Raw genomic sequence first — 5,644 nt, forward strand, 5'->3', positions numbered from 1 at the left:
TGTCGATGCGGTGATACTTATTTATTCTTGGTGTCTTCTAGAGTAGACAGTAAGGACAGGCGTACCTTGGTGAGGACGCGTCTAGCCCACGGTTTAGGGGCTCTTTATGCGAGTGTGAGAAGGGGACCCTGTAACTTCTGCGGCAGCGGAATACTCTCAAGGCAGTTTGGAGACAGTCCCCGTGGCACAGAGGTGGAGTACAATTGCAGAAATGTTTGGTGAGACTTCTGGGGGTGCAACTGTAGGTTTGCATTGCCCTGGTTAGCCCGTGGTTCTTTCAACTTAGAAGGCTATTTCTCAAAGTCACACTGCTGAAACGTTTTTCGGGGGAAGTGAATGGGGTATGTATTCGGGGTTGGGATTAGATTAGGTTGATAATAAAATTACCAGGTTGGAAGGGACTTTAAAGGTCATCTAATTGTCTGTTTACCTGTCCTGTCCTTGAATGTTGGGAGAGAGGAAGCTTTATTTGGGGAGAGATGGTAGGCAGCACAGTGGAGCAGAGTTTAGGGGTACTTAGATTGGATGGGGATGTCACCACGTAGTACTGAAGAGGACAGTATGTAGGAAAGAAATTCGGAGGATTCCACCGGGGGATTAAATGGGGTAACCTAATCCCAAGAATCATCCAGAGGCTCCAAATAGAAGCAGAATGCAGGGGGAGGAACCTGTAAAATTTTGATGGAGAAGCAAAGTTAGTAGGAAAGACTGGGAGAGCTAGGAGGAGCAGGAGGCTTGGTGATGCAAGTTAAGAGAATCTGAAGGCTGATGGAGTTGAGGAGGGACATGGCCATCTGACCAAGCTATGTGGATATTGCTAGGCAGTCTCATCTTTTGATACGGCGACTGAGGCAGCTGCTCTTGGGGTGGATGTAGGGGACAAGAGGCACAGGCCATGGGGCACAGAGCCTTACTCAAATTGATGTTACGAGGGTTGACCCCGTTGCTAGCTTTGCAGCAAAGCTAGGTAGGTTTCTTTTTGTTATGGCCCTGAGAAGTTGCTGATGAAGGAAGGGGAGAGGACTCTGATGTCTCGGTTAAGGAGGACTAGTTCTTGAGGCCACAAGGAAGAGATAGCAAATTGTTGGGACAGGGCAGAGGAAAGCTAAGTCCCTGGGAAACTCTGCAGTTGGAGTCTGGATTGGGCAGAGTGGAGGGGATTTCCACAAGCAATGGTGGCTGTACCAAGGGCACTTGTAGAGCTGGTTGTTTTGATTTACCAGGAGAGGCTAGGGAGGGAAGGAGGATCCCTTTCTTTCTCAGTGATGTAAACTTTCTTGGGAAGCAAAGGGGGTTCCTCCAGATGTCTCTTTGCTTTACTCATGCTACAATTCACTACATAGGAAAAAAAAGGTTAGTACAGGGGGCAGAGGATCTCAACACGATGAGTCTGGATTATGGGTTTTAGAGGGTATTCTTTTAGGGGAACAGAATTATGGGAGAAAAGGACTTGAATACTAGAAAGAAGGAAGGCAGAAAGAGAAGTCAGAAGTGGGTTGGTTGGACAGTGAAGAGGGAAGAAAGGTGATCACACTGGTTCCATGTTAGGGCTAAGTAGGAAAAAGTGGAACCTTGAAATCTCCAGGGTAATGTTTTCCAAAGTAAAGTTTGAAGAATCTTTAAGGCTCTTTACACTTCCATGCTAGAATCAGTAAGGTTTGAGCAAGAGAGAAGGATGATCTTGGGTAAAAATAGGGCTACAGAGAAACTGATATGTAGGAAGAAATAGAAATATATTTACACATAAGGAAATAGGGAGTTTAGGGATACTATACAGGCTGAAAAATGCAGAATAGAGAAAGAGGGTGGAATAACAAGCCAAAGGAGGAAGGTGTTTATTCAGATGTCATTGGGAGCTGGTGTGGGGAAGGTAAAAACTTGCCTTTGATAGCCACTGCCCTGGGAGGGCCCAGGAAGCAGAAGTTAGCTGGGATCCAGGGCTTGTAAGTCTAAGCATTAATTAGAAAATCTAGACTAAAGTAAGGATATTGAATGGGGGAAGGAATTAACCATCCTAAATAGAATGGCCTTGAAAGAAGGAGAAAGTGGGAATACACCAGTTTTTCCAGTCTGCAAGTGGGAGGAATCCTAGATATATGGAGATGGATGATGGAAATTCCGGAAAGAAACAGGATAAAGAACAGTGGCCTGAGAGCCTTGGGCCAGAATTGGAGGGTGGGGTGGGGGTATGGAGGAGAGGCGCTAATTGGGGGTTGGACAGCTGGAGTGGTTCGTTGCTTCTAGGCTGAGCTAAGTTTGAGATGGACTAGAATGGCCTCAGAGGGTAGAGAGCTGTTTTCCAGTGTCAACCAGCATCTGGGATTGAGAGAGGAGGAGTTCATGGTTGAGTTGGGTGGGAAAGTGAACACTAGAGTGGAAAGGAGAGAGCGCTGGGGAAAGTGGAAATTGTTGGGATAAAATAGACAGGGAAAAGGAGAAGCCACTGATGATTACATGAGGGGGGAAGGAAGGCCCTAGACCTTTGAGTTTTCCAAAAGAAAGGAAATTTCTTAATGCTGGAGTTCCAGTTGGGTGTGAGTCTCTGCTTGCCAGAAGGTTTAGCATCTGACCGGCCAAAGAGGGAGGTAATAAGAAGTAATCTACCTTTCGGCCACTAGGATGCTATACAGTATTTTATATAATTTCACATACAAACTAGGCTTTATTAACGCCAGTTTTTGAATGGTCATCCTTAAAATAACGTAGAAACTGTTCTCCTTCTAAATCATATGCTTTCCTACTGTTCATAACTTAAAAGCACTCTTTTATGATGAAAACTTTCTTTGGTGAACTAAAGTTGAATTCTGGTCAAGAGTAAAATTTAACTCTTTTTCTATCCCCATCATTCCAATATACTGTTCTGGTTCCCTCTTTTTTTTTTAAAGCAGAAGCCACCCTTTCCCCATAAAACATTAAAAAGTGAATCATTGTTTAAAAAGTGGCTGCAGGCTGCATGTCAAGGTCATAGTCTCCCTGCCCAATGGATTGTGATGAATTTGAAGAGAGATGATTTATTATTTGTAAAACGGGGTAATTTTTAGCTTATTCATGAGAGTATGTGACACAGGATACATCTTCATTTGGATTTTAAGAAGACCTTAAGCTAAGTATCCATGAAGAATTGAGAGTACTGAGGGGCAGGCAAAGTTTTGTGTTTTAGGCTTCTTTGACTGTCTGCTAAGAAACAAAATTTGGTTACCTCATTGCTAAGGTATGCCTAGAAATCTTAGTGTTAGTGCCATTTAAGGGTACAGTCGAGTTTTGTTATAATGCTGGTGTCCGGGGACAAGGAGAGCAAGCAGGTTTTCATTTTTCCAAGTTCTATAGAGAAGTGCACTACATGTGGCTCTGAGCCCCGGAGTGAGCGGATGCACTCTATACCTAGACCTGAGAGGTGATTAGGTGTCTTACTATGACGAGGCTTTACTCAGCATGACTTGGTGGTACCACGCACGGGTTAGTGTGGTCCAGTGGTTCTCAGACTTTAGCCTGCATCAGAATTATCTGGAGGCCTTTGGAGACATAACAGCCCTCGGTTACAGTCCTGATTCTTCTACTTCCTAGTCGTGTGGAACTTTCTTGAGCCTCAGTTTTCTCATCTATAAAATGGAGATGATAATCCCAGTCTCACAGGGCTGTGAGGATTACATGATGCATCTATAGTGCCAGGTCCATAGCAGGTGCCCAATAAATGGCATCTATTATTATAGTATAATCTAGTTTTTCTTATTCAACTGTGTCCTATGACATTACCTTTTTATATTACACTATGGTAAACATGGTGGCAGAAAGAAAACTATCAATAGCTCCTGAGTGCTCCCCTTATATCTTGATTCTCTGTGCTCTTTCTCCATATTTCTGTTGTATTAGTACATATTTAGCGTTTACGACGTGGTAGGAAGAAAGAGCTTGGCTCATCACTGCATTATTGCATCCACCTTTGAGGTGGAAGTGGCAGCTTCTTTAACAGCTGTGCTGTAACCCTGCTTAGTATTTCAGAACAGGAACTGAAGGGTGTATATCCAGTCGAAACTTCAGGGCACATTTTGGTCCGTCCTTTAGAAATGACCCAAATGTAGTTTACCAGGGTGACATTTTAAAAAGCCATTGCTTTCTGAAAAGGGCTGCTGTGTTTAATTATGACTGGTTGGGCTTTCCAGCTGTCTCTGACATCTGGAAGTTCTACAAGAGCTGGTAGATAGAGCCCAGGTCTGGTATGGCTCTATGACAAGGATGTTCATCAGTGATTGGATGAGAGAGATTAACGTCTCAAATAGCTCGGGTATCCCCAAACCAAACTTTTGGGCAGAGAAAAACGATGGGCTGTAAAATATAGTCCCTCTCTGCAGCCAAAGTGAACTTTGATGCCAACAATCAGCTATGCCAATATAGGGAGAGTGTGATACCAGGCCAATTTAAAACTAGATGAGTGAACAAATTAATAATTTCTGTTTGACTTCAGAAATGCATTATTATTCTCTACCTGTCCCCCTCCCCAGCAGATCTACCTTCCTATTTATATTATGCTTAGGCAAATATTAAAATGAGTTGTTCCCTGAGCACACATCTACTATAAGTGGCAGAAGGCAGTCCATAAGTCGGCTGGGTTTAAAAATTAGCTGCGGCTAAGCTACAGATAATTGGAAGTTGACTTTATTGTTTTGCCCCAGCCCAATTTTATTTTATTTCTGTGGTTTCTTTATCATGGAAGTAAGGAGAAGAAAGAAAGTTTATGAGAGATCATGGGACGTAAAAGGAATTCAAAGACCCAATGCCTTTTTAAAAAAATTAACTAATTATTTATTTTTGGTTGTGTTGGGTCTTCGTTGCTGCACACGGGCTTTCTCTAGTTGCGGCGAGCAGGGGCTACTCTTCCTTGCAGTGCACGGGCTTCTCATTGTGGTGGCTTCTCTTGTTGTGGAGCACAGGCCCTAGGTGCGGGTGCTCAGTAGTTGTGGCTTGCAGGCTCTAGAGTGCAGCCTCAGTAGTTGTGGCGCACGGGCTTAGTCGCTCCATGGCATGTGGGATCTTCCCAGACCAGGGCTTGAATCCGTGTCCCCTGCACTGGCAGGTGGATTCTTAACCACTGCGCCACCAGGGAAGCCCGACACAGTGCTTTTTACATGGGGTTGTTCTTGGTTTCTGTGTGGGGTAGAGGGAATTTTAGTTTTTCCCTGTAGTTTAGCAAGTAATATCAAGCGCATATTGTGTACTTTGTGTCATGCTAGACACTATTGGGAGGAACTATTGAAAGAAGTAGAAAATATTTTTTCTAGCCTTGAGAAACCTATAGACTGGTAGCAGGTTGAGCCAATGTTGAGAGTTTGAAATTCTGTGAGCTAATTTGTGTGTGTGTGTGTGTGTGTACCTTTGAATGAGTAAATGTACAAAATGAGTTAAGCCCATATTCTGGGGTGAGAGAATAGAAAAAAAATAGGCTGATAATGGCCTCTCCAAGTATTTGTGTAAGAGGTCCAGGAGAGTTTTTTTTAAAAAGGCCAGGGCTTCCCTGGTGGCGCAGTGGTTGAGAGTCCGCCTGCCGATGCAGGGGACATGGGGTCGTGCCCCGGTCCGGGAAGATCCCACATGCCGCGGAGCGGCTGGGCCCGCGAGCCATGGCCGCTGAGCCTGTGCGTCCGGAGCC

The 5,644-nt window shown here is 44.4% G+C and overlaps 1 protein-coding gene across 1 annotated transcript in view; it reads left to right on the forward strand.

Moving 5' to 3' along the window:
- Positions 1-5,644, forward strand: part of BCORL1 (BCL6 corepressor like 1) — a 56,169-nt gene that overhangs the window by 1,094 nt on the left and 49,431 nt on the right.

The sequence above is a fragment of the Neophocaena asiaeorientalis genome, unplaced genomic scaffold, assembly GCF_003031525.2.
Source record: "Neophocaena asiaeorientalis asiaeorientalis breed wild unplaced genomic scaffold, Neophocaena_asiaeorientalis_V1.1 scaffold1097, whole genome shotgun sequence".
Taxonomy (NCBI): domain Eukaryota; kingdom Metazoa; phylum Chordata; class Mammalia; order Artiodactyla; family Phocoenidae; genus Neophocaena; species Neophocaena asiaeorientalis.